This window comes from Leucoraja erinacea, chromosome 2 (genome assembly GCF_028641065.1).
Source record: "Leucoraja erinacea ecotype New England chromosome 2, Leri_hhj_1, whole genome shotgun sequence".
In the NCBI taxonomy this organism is placed as follows: Eukaryota; Metazoa; Chordata; class Chondrichthyes; order Rajiformes; family Rajidae; genus Leucoraja; species Leucoraja erinaceus.
In genome coordinates this window covers 23,816,055-23,829,418 of record NC_073378.1, presented here as the reverse complement: position 1 = coordinate 23,829,418, position 13,364 = coordinate 23,816,055, and the positions used below count along the sequence as shown (strand labels likewise).

Below are 13,364 nucleotides of genomic sequence, written 5' to 3'. Positions count from 1 at the left end.
ACGAGATAATGACTCCTCTAATAAATGCTTTGAAGGATTCCCATAATAAAGTGGGCGATATATCTGGTGTATCATTTGTCTCAAAAAATAAGCCCATCTGTTTTTTTAGATATATACTCCCTTGTGGGTCTTTCAGAATTTGCGAATTAAACCTCCAGAACGATTTGTTCGTAGAGATTCCTTCCAATTTTAAAACAAAAGTTAGCGGGGAGTGATCTGAAATCGTATTGGTGTGATATTTAGGGTTCATAGTATAAGGGATTAGTTTTGTATCCACTAGGAAGTAGTCTATACGTGAGTATGTTTTATGTACCATTGAATAAAACGAGTATTCCCTTCCAGTCGGATTCGCGATCCTCCAAACGTCTGCTATATTTGTATTTTTTATATATGTATTTAAGAGTTCACTAGTTTTAGATTTCATATTACCTTTGTTTTTGCATCGATTTATCTAAGTATGGATCTAAAGCACAGTTGAAGTCTCCTCCAATTATAACATTTTGGTAGTTAAATTCTGCGATTGTATTCAGGATTTTATTAAAAAATTGAGGATTATCAAAATTGGGCGCATATATGTTTACCAAAGTGATTGGCGTAGCATGAATCTCTCCTGTAACTATAAGATATCTCCCTTCCTTATCTGATATAATGTTCTTTGATTTGAATGGTATTCCTTTGCGAATAATAATTGCTGTGCCTCTGGATTTCGAAGTATATGAGGTGTGAAATGTTTGGCCTATCCAATTCGCCCTCAATCTCATCTGATCTTGATGTTTAAGGTGCGTTTCTTGTAGTAAGTAAGGGGCTGTGCTGGCTCCCATTCAATTATTTAAAGAGATAACAGATGGATTTTTTGGAAGTCAACGCAACCAACATTCATTACTCTCGTAAACATTTAAATCCAAGGGGATTTTCTCTCCTTAATATATATGTGAAGAAATACGTAAAAAAAGTGAGTTAGCAAATTATCTTTAAAAACCACTGGATTCAAAGAATATCTCATGAGCACCATTAGAAACATAGAAATTAGGTGCAGGAGTAGGCCATTCGGCCCTTCAAGCCTGCACCGCCATTCAATATGATCATGGCTGATCATCCAACTCAGTATCCCGTACCTGCCTTCTCTCCATACCCCCTGATCCCCTTAGCCACAAGGGTCACATCTAACTCCCTCTTAAATATTGCCAATGAACTGGCCTCAACTACCGTCTGTGGCAGAGAGTTCCAGAGATTCACCACTCTCTGCGTGAAAAAAGTTCTTCTCATCTCGGTTTTAAAGGATTTCCCCTTTATCCTTAAGCTGTGACCCCTTGTCCTGGACTTCCCTAACATCGGGAAAAATCTTCCTGCATCTAGCCTGTCCAACCCCTTAAGAATTTTGTAAGTTTCTATAAGATCCCCTCTCAATCTCCTAAATCCTAGAGAGTATAAACCAAGTTTATCCAGTCTTTCTTCATAAGACAGTCCTGACATCCCAGGAATCAGTCTGGTGAACCGTCTCTGCACTCCCTCTATGGCAATAATGTCCTTCCTCAGATTTGGAGACCAAAACTGTACGCAATACTCCAGGTGTGGTCTCACCAATACCCTGTACAACTGCAGTAGAACCTCTCTGCTCCTATACTCAAATCCTTTTGCAATGAAAGCTAACATACCATTCGCTTTCTTTACTGCCTGCTGCACCTGCATGCCTACCTTCCATGACACCATGACACCCAGGTCTCGCTGCATCTCCCCCTTTCCCAATGGGCCACCATTTAGATAATAGTCTGCTTTCCTGTTTTTGACACCAAAATGGATAACCTCACATTTATCCACATTATACTGCATCTGCCAAACATTTGCCCACTCACCCAGCCTATCCAAGTCACCCTGCAGTCTCCTAGCATCCTCCTCACAGCTAACACTGCCCCCCAGCTTAGTGTCATCCGCAAACTTGGAGATATTGCCTTCAATTCCCTCATCCAGATCATTAATATATATTGTAAATAGCTGGGGTCCCAGTACTGAGCCTTGGGGTACCCCACTAGTCACTGCCTGCCATTGTGAAAAGGAATCGTTTACTCCTACTCTTTGCTTCCTGTTTGCCAGCCAGTTCTCTATCCACATCAATACTGAACCCCCAATGCCTTGTGCTTTAAGTTTGTATACTAATTTCTTATGTGGGACCTTGTCGAAAGCCTTCTGGAAGTCCAGATACACCACATCCACTGGTTCTACCCTATCCACGCTACTAGTTACATCCTCGAAAAATTCTATAAGATTCGTCAGACATGATTTACCTTTCGTAAATCCATGCTGACTTTGTCCAATGATTTCACCACTTTCCAAATGTGCTGCTATCCCATCTTTAATAACTGACTCTAGCAGTTTCCCCACTACCGATGTTAGACTAACTGTCTGTAATTCCCCGTTTTCTCTCTCCCTCCCTTCATTCAGCTTCTTTGGCCATGTTCTCTAAGAGTTACAATGGGAAAGCAAACCCGGAAAACTGCTTCTTCCTCAGGAACAACATTCCATTCTATGTCAGGATTTTAAATCTGATATCTACAAGTAAATTCCTTGTGCAGAAACAAAGAACTGCTGATGCTAGCGATAGACACAAAATGCTGGAGTAACTCAAGGGACAGGCAGCATCTCTGGAGAGAAGGAATGGGTGCCGTTTCAGGTCGGGACCCTTCTTTGGACTAATGTCAAGGGAGTCGGCGATACAGAGATAAAATGTAGTCGGAGACGGTAAGACTGGTCGTAGAACTTGGAAGAGGAAGGCTGAGTTACTCCAACATTTAGAAACTTAGAAAATAGCTGCAGGAGTAGGTCTTTTGGCCCTTAGAGCCAGCACCGCCATTCAATATGATCATGGCTGATCATCCAAAATCAGAACCCATTCCTATTTTCTCCCCATATCACTTGATTCTGTTAGCCCTATATCTAACTCTCTCTTGAATACATCATGTTTAAGAAGGAACTGCAGATGCTGGAAAATCGAAGGTAGAGAAAAATGCTGGAGAAACTCAGCAGGTGGGGCAGCATCTATGGAGCGAAGGAAATAAGCAACGTTTCAGGTCATTTCGTCCCGAAACGTTGCCTATTTCCTTCGCTCCAGAGATGCTGCCTCACCCGTTGAGTTTCTCGAGCATTTTTGTCTATCTTCAATACATCGTCTATGTCTGGTTTAATCCAGCACAACCGCTGATGCGGTTTAGTTTAATTTTGTGTGTGTGTGTCCCATTCAGCTCAATGAATCCACGCTGACTGCTGATGATCCAAACACTACGTCGATCCCACACACTAGGGGCAATGTACAGAAGCCAATTAACTTACAAAACTGCACCCAGGGAAAACCCACGCGGTCACAGGGATAACATACAGACATGTCAAGGGTTGTGAGGTCTACCCCTCCACCAGGGGGGCAGAGGCCAGTCAAAAATGATGTGCTGCCCTGTTTGCTGAACGCAGCCCCCAGTGATGCATGTTTGTGTTGAACCGGCTGACCCCTGTACGGAGCCGGTTCAGGGCGACCCACTCATTGCGGGGCAGGCCCGAGCGTGGTGGGGCTGTGGTGTTCGGTGCAACAGTAAATTGCGGAGGTCATGAAGTCTGATCCCAGCTGGTTCTCCGTGCTCCTAGTATGTTGAAACCGGAGCCACAGAGGGTCACTGTGTGACGGGAGAAGGGGTGACGGGATGAGAAACTTGGCGGGTGCGATAACTGCAAGCACCGGCAGAAGATCTATCGGAGTAGGACGTAGGCAGCCGGTGATGATTTGCATGGTGTCGTTGAGGATGGCGTCTAACTTGCTAGTATGAGCGTGCGTCATCATGCTGGGGCGGCGTACTCAGCGGCACTGTACACGAGTGCAAGAACACTGGTTCGGAAAGTAGATATCCTGGCGCCCCATGACTATCCAGCCAAGCAACGCAAGAGGTTGTTCCGCGCCAAGGGTTCTGATATCACCTATCCAAGTTCCCCAGCAATGCTGCCATGACCTGTTGAGTTCTTCCAGCACTTTGTGTTCTTTTGTGTATTAACCAGCATCTGCAGGTCTTTTTTTTTCAACTACATACGATGATAAAACCTTATAATAATAATAATAATAATATAATAATAATAATAATAATATTTATTTATATAGCACTTTTAAACAAAATCACTTTGAACCAAAGTGCTTTACAGAGATTGATTAAACTAATTGAATAGATTAAATGTCAATAAATCCATACAAAATAAAAAAGAAAAAGAAAAAAAGACACAGAACAGTACACTAAAGAAATCAACAAGAAACATCCCCCCACAGCAGAATTCACTGTGAGGGAAGGCACTAAAAATATCCAGTTCTCTCCCTCATAGTCCACCCGACTTCGGGGTCTATATGTGGCCTCCTCAGCCAACCCGATGTTTTCAGGCCCTCTGCTGCGAAGCTGGATCATCGGCGTCGGGTGAAACATTCTTCAGCGGCCTGGACTGAAGCGGCCGCTTCCTCCCTGAAGACTGCAATGTCCAAGTTCTCAGGCCGCGCTGGCCGGACCTCTGACACTGGCAAACTCGGATACCAAGCCCCGCGGTGTTGTAAATCCAGTGCCGCCCGCCCGCGGCTGGACACTCTGCAGCCGCAGCTCAACGATGTTGGTGTCCCAGCATTTGCACCGCCGGCGAAGCTGTAGTCCCGGCAGGAAACGCCGCTCCAGCGCTGCTCCAGCTCGATGGTAGGCCGCACAGAGAGGACGAAGATGCGGTTCGGAAGAAAACCGCATCTCCGACCAGGTAGGACTGGGATTAAAATAGTTTCCCCCTTCCCCTCCCCCACCCACCACATAAAAGAAGACCTCCAATAAACATTCTGTACGGACAGGACTAAAAATAAAAATAAAAAAGGGTGAAAGGACGGACTGCAGGAGGAGCAGCCATACACAACGGCGCATCACCCCCGCAGTCCGCCATCTTATCAATGACCACCTTATTTGATTATAACGGATAGTCGGCAATAACAGAAGCCATTCCCCCCCCCCCCCCCCCCCCCCCCCCCCCCCCCCCCCCCCCCCCCCACCTTATGGTCTGATTAAACAAGCATTCATCATCCTGCCATGGTATTCTCCTTAGTCAATAATGCAACTTCCCCTCCACTTCATCCCCACCTCGATCTTGCCTGCAACACCTCAACCTTGGAACAATAAGATGTCTGTCCTATCTCATCCTTGTTAATCCTAAATGAACCCAGAATGAACAATGAGCATTTTGTTATCTTAAATAATTAACAAATTACAAAACACTAATTATATGAACATATTATTAATCCTATGTGTAATTTAGAAAGAGACATTTTCCAGGAAAAATAGATGTAAGCAATTTGTGTAATAACCAGAATGGTTTCTCCTTCTCCTTCGGTCAAAAATTAACTCTGCCACAGAAGGTATTTGAGGCCAGTTCATTGGCTATATTTAAGAGGAAGTTAGATGTGGCCCTTGTGGCTAAATGGATCAGGGGGTTTGGAGAGAAGGCAGGTACGGGATACTGAGTTGGATGATCAGCCATGATCATATAGAATGGCGGTGCAGGTTCGAAGGGCCGAATGGCCTACTCCTGCACCTATTTTCTATGTTTCTATTACATGCTGCATTCTTTATTCCATATTGCTAGTGTAGATTCCACTCTCTCCAAGAAAGGACACAATAAATCAACTTAACCTCCCGTTCATTCATTGCGCACTGATAGTTGCAGTAACTGAAAGTGCCGCAGGACTTGTGGGATCGGAAATGATGTGTAAAAGGAGAGTGGAAGCGGCCATTTTGTGAACGCCTGTTGAGGTTTAAGCGCTGGCTTTGCTGAGTACCCGGCATTGGCGACTATGTCAAGTAGAGATTTGATTTTAGACTTTAGAGATCGGGTAACCTTTATTTTCTTACTTAGTGGAAAGGACTGGGATAAAAATGGATGTGGCGGTTTGGGCGATCCTCCAAAAGGAAGGGGGAAATTACGCGCCTATCCAGTACCACTGGTGACCACTCTTGTAGGAAATGTGTCAATTTCCAGCTTCTGTCAGACTAATTGGACTGGCTACGAAGTATCTGGGAAAGGAAAAATGCGGTAGACAGTACATTTAGTGAGTTGGACCCATCAGATTGGTATTGGTATTTGTTTATTATTGTCACGTGCACCAAGATACAAACTTTGATGGGCATGGTCTCCGGACAAGTAACACAACCATACACAAATACAACAGTCAGCGTTAAACAAAAATAACATGGATGCAGAGATAGTGCTACAGCTACCGAACAAGTATAGGTAGAAACACTGCAAGGTCAACAATGAGGTAGATTGGGAGAATGAGACTACACCTGTACTGAGTGGATATTGAGTTGGAGGATCAGCCAGGCTCATATTGAATGGCGGTGCAGGCTCGAAGGGCCAAATGGCTTACTCCTGCACCTATTTTCTATGTTTCTATGTATAGGCACAGAAAGGGTTGGAAATGAATGACTACCAGGAAGGGCAGGTCTATTTGGGGTGGTAGTGGTATAGCGGTAGAGTTGCTACCTTACAGCGTCAGAGACCCAGGTTCGATCCTGACTATGGGTGCTGACTGTCTGGAGTTTGTATGTTCTCCCTACGACGGCATGGGTTTTCTCCAGGTGATTTGGTAAGCTTGGTAAATTGGCTTTGGTCAAAACATTTTTTAATTGTCCCTAGTATGTAGGATAGTGCTAGTCTATGGGGTGGTCGCTGGTCGGTGCAGACTCGATGGTAGAGGGCTTGTTTCCGCGATGTCTCTAAAGTCTAAAATCTAAAGCAAAAAGTCTAGATCTCTTCTGGCTTCACATTTCATGCCTCTTCTTCCTTATCTCAAGCCTTTTGTCTATTCATCTCTGGCCTTTGTCAAACCATCTGCCAATAATCCCCCCCCCCCCCTCCCCTCCATTCCTCATCTGTCTTCACCTATCACTTGCGAAGCTTTATCCCACCTATCCTCCAGCTTTCTGCCCCCTCCCATATCAGTCTGAAGAAGGGATCCAACCTGAAACATTGCCTATCCATGTATTCTATAGATGTTGTCTGACCCATTGAGTTACTACAGCACTTTTATGCCCTTTTTAAAAAATCACCATCTACATTTCCATGGGTACAGGTGCATATTCGGCTTATTCGTGGGATTTTTAATTTCAATGGATTTGAATTTAATATTCTCAGCAAATTAAGGCGAATTTTGAAAGAGCAGCAGACTTAAGGGCCTGTCCCACGAGCATGCAACTGCATGCGGCAAGCGCGACCTAACGTGGTCGCTTGAGCCGTACGGCATCGCGGGGCCGGTCCCACTTCGATCGCCGGAGCCGTATGGAGTTGAGCGGAGCTGGTCCCAACATCGCGCGGTGCTCCGAAAAACTGACACTATCCAAAAATTCCGTGCGGCAATGACCTGCTGACCCGCAGCCGCATTGAGGCCATACGCACCGCCTCGACGGGCGTGCGCAGCGTCTCGATGGGCGTGCGCAGCGTCTCGACGGGCGTACGCAGTGTCTTGACGCCGTACTTCATGAGCGAACTTCCTGCGGACTTCGCTCGAACTTTACGTCAACTCGTACGGGCTCACTCGACCTCCGCGCGGCCCCCGCTTTTCGGTTTGACTGCTGCAATTTCGCATGCAGACTTCGGTGCTGAAGGACAGGCCCTGTACGGGGATCTACTATCTCAAGCCTTTTGTCTATTCATCTCGGCCCTTTGCAAACCATCTGCCAATGATCGCGCCCCCCCCATGCAGTCGCATGCCTCGTCTGTCTTCACCTATCACTTTAAGCTTTATCCCACCTTCTCTGAGGCTTTCTGCCCCCTCCCATATCAGTCTGAAGAAGGGATCCAACCTGAAACATTGCCTATACCATGTCATTCTATTGAGGAAATTCAGAGTGTCTGACCGATTGAGTTACTCCAGTGCTTCTACGCAGCGGCGGTGGAAAGCATCTTGTCCGGGAACATTACCATCTGGTTTGGGAATTGCTCTGCCAAGGACAAGAAGGCTCTGCAGAGAGTAGTGCGTTCGGCCGAACGCACTATGGGAACTTCACTCAGCCCCCTGCAGGAACTATAAACAGGGCCTGTCCAAATCCAGAGCAAAAACGAGGTTGCACAAATTTTATCCAAACGTCTCGCCCAGAGCCGTACGGCATTGTTTCAAAACGCTACTTCGATCGCCGGAGCCGTTGTTGGATGTGAAAGTTGGAGCTGGTTTTGGAGTGATATATTCGCGCGGTGCTCCGAAAAAAACTCAAATTTGTCACTAGAACCCAAAACGGAATGCGGCAATGGACCTAATAGGAGCAGCCGCAATTTAGGCCGTAAAGCATCAAAATGTTTTTTTTAATTATGGGTTAATAATTGTCTCGAAAGAAATTGATACGTTCGATTTTGGTACGCAGTACAACCACGTACGCAGTGTCTTGACGCCGTACTTCATGCGATGAACATCCTGCGGACTTCGAAGAAATGAGTCAACTCCGACTCACTAGATAAATATGACCAATTCTTTCGGTTTGGTCGCCTCGCTCATCGTCTTTTGCTGGAATCAGGCCCTGTGGGGATGCAGACGGTGCGCGGATTGCCGATTCCGGTTTGATCGCGCTTAGATCTGCAGTCGCATGCTCCGAATACAGATTTGAAAATTTCTCTTTTAAGGGGCCTTCTCTTCTATTTCTATCTCCTCTTCATCTCTTCCCTCAGCATTTTTGAGTATACACAAGGCACGTTTTTACCACCTCAGGCAATTGAGGAAATTCAGACTGTCTACCCTTTCTACAGTGCTTTCTTTTTCTTGATCTGCTTACTTGTCCGGGAAACATTAAAACTAGAGGTTCGGGAATGGATTGGTATTACAAGTTGGCAAGAAGGCTAGGCGCCAGAGTAGTGTTTTCGGCCGTATTAACTATGGGAATAAAATCACCCCCCTGCCTGCAGGAAAAATAAAACAAAAAAAAAAATCCAGAGCAAACAAAATCATGAGAGACCTCTTCCACCCCTGCAACGGACTGTTCCAGCCGCTACGGTCAGGCAAACGCCTCCGTTGCCATGCAGTGAGAACGGAGAGGTTGAGAAGGAGTTTCTTCCCAGAGGCAATTCGGACTGTAAACGCCTTTCTCACCAGGGACTAACTCTACAGAACGTTTTTCCTTCTATTATTTATTATGTAAAATAATATGTGTGTTATGATTGTGTTTATAATTTGTTTGGTTGTTTTGTTGTTCCGCGAGCATTGCCACTTTCATTTCACTACACATCTCGTATGTGTATGTGACAAATAAACTTGACTTGACTTGACTTGAAGGAAGGAGAGAATACAAGGAGGCTTGGATAAAGGGAATGCTTCTGATAATAGGTTGCTACATTTGCCATGGTGATTGGCAATGGAGAAGGTCATGGGAGCAAAGGAAAGAACATAAAACTATTAATTAATTTAGCCAGAGTTTGAGACTGCAAAGGAATATAAAAACAACATTCTTTTAATGCCTCATTAAGATATCAATTTAATAACTTTATTATAGCTTATCCCCATGTCAAACTGGATTTACCTCAACAGCTTAAATCTATATCTAACTTGTTTTCTCTTTTCTAGTTCCGGCTAAGGATTTTCAATCTGAATCAACTATTTCTCCTTTCTACAGATGCTTTCTGACCTATTCATGTTTCCAGCATTTGTGGGGTTTTTTAATTTCGATTGTCCTTTTGCCCATTCTTAACCTATCATTTATTTCCTTGAAGAAACATAGACATAGAAAATAGGTGCAGGAGTAGGCCATTCGGCCCTTTCGAGCCAGCAGCGCCATTCATAGATACATAGAAAATAGGTACAGGAGTAGGCCATTCGGCCCTTCGCGACCAGCACTGCCATTCAATGTGATCATGGCTGATTATCCACAATCAGTACCCCATTCTTGACTTCTCCCCATATCCCTTGATTTTGCTAGCTGTAAGAGCTCTAACTCTCTTTTTCCTTGTGTAAAAAACAAGGAATTTCCCGAGGGAAATTGAGGCGTTGATCAAAAACAAGAAGGATACATGAGCAGCTGGGATCAAGTGCATCCCTGGAGGAGTTTCGGGAACTAAGGAGTAAACTGACAAAAGAGTTCAGAAGGGCAAAACGGGGCCAGGAGATAGCTCTCATTCAATATGATCATGGCTGATCATCCAAAATGAGTACCCCGTTCCGGTTTTGTCCCCATATCCCTTGATTCCCTTAGTCTTAAGAGCTCTCTCTTGAACACATCCAGTTAATTGGCCTCCACTGCCTCTGTGGCAGAGAATTCCACATATTGACCACTCTCTGGGTGAAAAAGGTTTTCAACATCTCAGTCCGAAATGGTCTACCCCTTATTCTTAAACTGTGTCCCCTGGTTCAGGACTCCCCCAACATCGGGAACATTTTAGACAGAATAGGCACGTAAAAGGTGGAGTGAGGAAGGAGGGTTGCTTTAAACTGCGCGTATTTTAATGCAAGGGGCCTGACGAGTAAGGCAGATGAGCTTAGGGCATGGATAGGTACGAGCGACTGGGATGTTGTAGCCATGACTGAAACCTGGTTAAGGGAGGGGCAGGACTGGCAGCAGAATGTTCCAGGATTCAGAAGAGACTGGGGTGAAGGAAAAAGAGGAGCAGTGGTTACATTGTTGGTTAAGGAGGATGTCACAGCTGTGTTCAGCAGTGACATTATGGATGGTTTGTCTAGTGAGGCTATATGGGTGGAGCTGAGGAACAAGAAAGGAATGATCACCTTGTTGGGGGTGTACTACAGACCCCCGAATAGTCTATGGGATTTAGAAGAACAAATGTGCCAAGAGATTGCAGACAGGTGCAGGTCAAGTAAGGGTGTCGTAGTAGGGGATTTTAACTTTCCCAATATAGACTGGGAAAATCATAGTGTGAAGGGTTTAAATGGGGTGCAATTCCTCAAAAGTGTTCAGGAGAGCCGTAAGTGGAGGCCCCCACATGTGAGAGGGCAATGCTCTGCATCTAGCATTGGGAAATTGGGAAGGGCAAGTTAATGAAGTGTGTGCGGAGGAGCCTTTTGGGCCAAGTGACCACAGTTCGATTAGGTTTAAGATAGTTATGGATAGGGACGGAGAGGGTCCACATGTTAAAATGCTCAACTGGGGTAAGGCTAACTTTGAGGGGATGAGAGAAGGTCTCGCTCAAGTTGACTGGAGCAGATTATTTGAGGGGCAAGGAACACCGACCAAGTGGGATATTTTAAAAGTGTGCTGACAAAAGTTCAGGATATGCACAGCCCCGTTAGAGTGAAGGGCAAAGCAGGCAAACATAAGGAAGATTGGCTGACGAGTGAAATTGAGACGTTGGTCAAAAACAAGAAGGATGCATGGGACAGGTACAGGTATCAAGTGAATCCCTGGAGGAGTTTTGGAAACTAAGGAGTAAACTGAAAAAGGACATCAGAAGGGCAAAAAGGGGCCAGGAGATAGCTCGGGGTGGTAGCATTAAGGATAATTCTAAAAGATTTTATAAATACATAAGGGGGAAAAGGGTAACTAGATAGAGAGTGGGACCTCTCTGGAATCAAAGCGGCCACCTCTGTGTGGAGCCACTGGAAATAGGCATGATTCTCAATGAATATTTCTCCTCTGTATTTACCGAGGAGAAAGACAGTAGGACGGAGGAACTTGGGGCAGTCAATGGAAGTGTCTTGAGAGCAGTCAGTGTTACCATCGAAGAAGTACTGAAGGTACTGTCATGTACTGTCGGGAGTGCAGCGTAGGTTTACAAGGTTAATTCCCGGGATGGCGAGACTGTCATATGCTGAGAGAATGGAGCGGCTGGGCTTGTATACTCTGGAATTTAGAAGGGTGAGAGGGGATCTTATTGAAACATATAAGATTATTAAGGGTTTGGACACACTAGAGGCAGGAAACATGTTCCCGATGTTGGGGGAGTCCAGAACCAGGGGCCACAGTTTAAGAATAAGGGGTAGACCATTTCGGACTGAGATGGTGAAAACCTTTTTCACCCAGAGAGTTATGAATCTGTGGAATTCTCTGCCACAGAAGGCAGTGGACGCCAATTCACTGAATGGTGATGCTGGCTCGAAGGGCCGACTGGCCTACACCTGCACCTATTGTCTTTGTCTAATGTCTATTGTATGAAGGTAGACAAATCTCCAGGGCCTGATCAAATATATCCAAGTACATTGCGGGAAACTAGAGAGGAAATTGCGAGAATCCTGATTGAAATTTTCGAGTTGTCCTTAAATACAGGAGAGGTGTCGGAAGACTGGAGGGTGGCAAATGTTGTACTTCTTTTCAAGAAGAACTGCAGGCAAAATGCTGTGAATTATAGGCTGGTAAGCTTAACATCTATTGTTAGAAAGTTACCAGAGAGTATTCTGAGGGTATCAAAGGTATTTTATTGGTCACATTCACATACACCCAGGTGTAGTGAAGTGAAATGCTTTTTGCCATTTTGCAGCACACAAAAAAAATACAGACATAACACCAATGAGAATCTTAAACACATAGAACATCCCCCCACAATGGCTCCCACCATGAGGGAAGGCACAAAGTCCAGTCCCCAACCCGAGTTCACCCATAGTCGGGCCCATCGAGGCCTCCACATTTGCCTCTACGGAGGCCCGATGTTCCAGGCCGTTCTCGCCGGGTGATGTTGCTCCGGCGTCGGGAGAGTCCTCCCAGCGGCATGGGAACCCTGGAACGGCCGCTTCCGCACTGGAGGCCGCGGATTCCAAAGCCGACAAGGCGGCGCCAGTCGGAGCTCCACAACTGGCAATCTCATCTAGAGATCCCAGGCTCCCGATGTTAAGTTCGGCGCCGCCGCCCGCAGCTAGCCGCTCCACAGTCCGCGACCTGGGCAAAGCATCGCCTGCTCCGCGATAGCGCTCCAGCGCTGTGCCGCTGCCTAAGCCGAGGTTCTGGGCGGTCCGCGACAGGAAACGCCGCTCCAGGCCCGCTGGTAGGCCGCGAGGACGGATCGAAGCTGCAGCCCGGAGAAAAGCCGCGTCTCCGACCAGGTAGGGACCCCGAAAGGTAGTTTTCCTCTCCCCCCCCCACCCCCCACATAAAAAAAGTCTAGGCCTCCAAACAAAACACTTAACTAACTAAAATAAAAAATAAAGATGAAGAGACAGACAGCTGCTGGCTGGGCAGCCATGCACAGGACAGCGCCCCCTACTCGAGGGATAGGTTATACAGGCATTTGGATGGGCAAGGGCTGATTACGGATAGTCAGCATGAGTTTGTATGTGGGAGGTCGTGTCTCACAAATCTGATTGATTTTTTTTAAGACATGAACAAAAAGGTTGATGAGGGAATGGTTGATGGAATTTAATGCAGAGAAATGTGAGGTGTTGGGATGTC

General features: G+C 45.8%; 1 protein-coding gene across 4 annotated transcripts in view; it reads left to right on the top strand.

Moving 5' to 3' along the window:
• The window catches only part of LOC129707751 (alpha-2,8-sialyltransferase 8F-like), a 95,837-nt gene that overhangs the window by 45,261 nt on the left and 37,212 nt on the right, over positions 1 to 13,364 (top strand). The gene's annotated exons all lie outside the window — the stretch shown is intronic.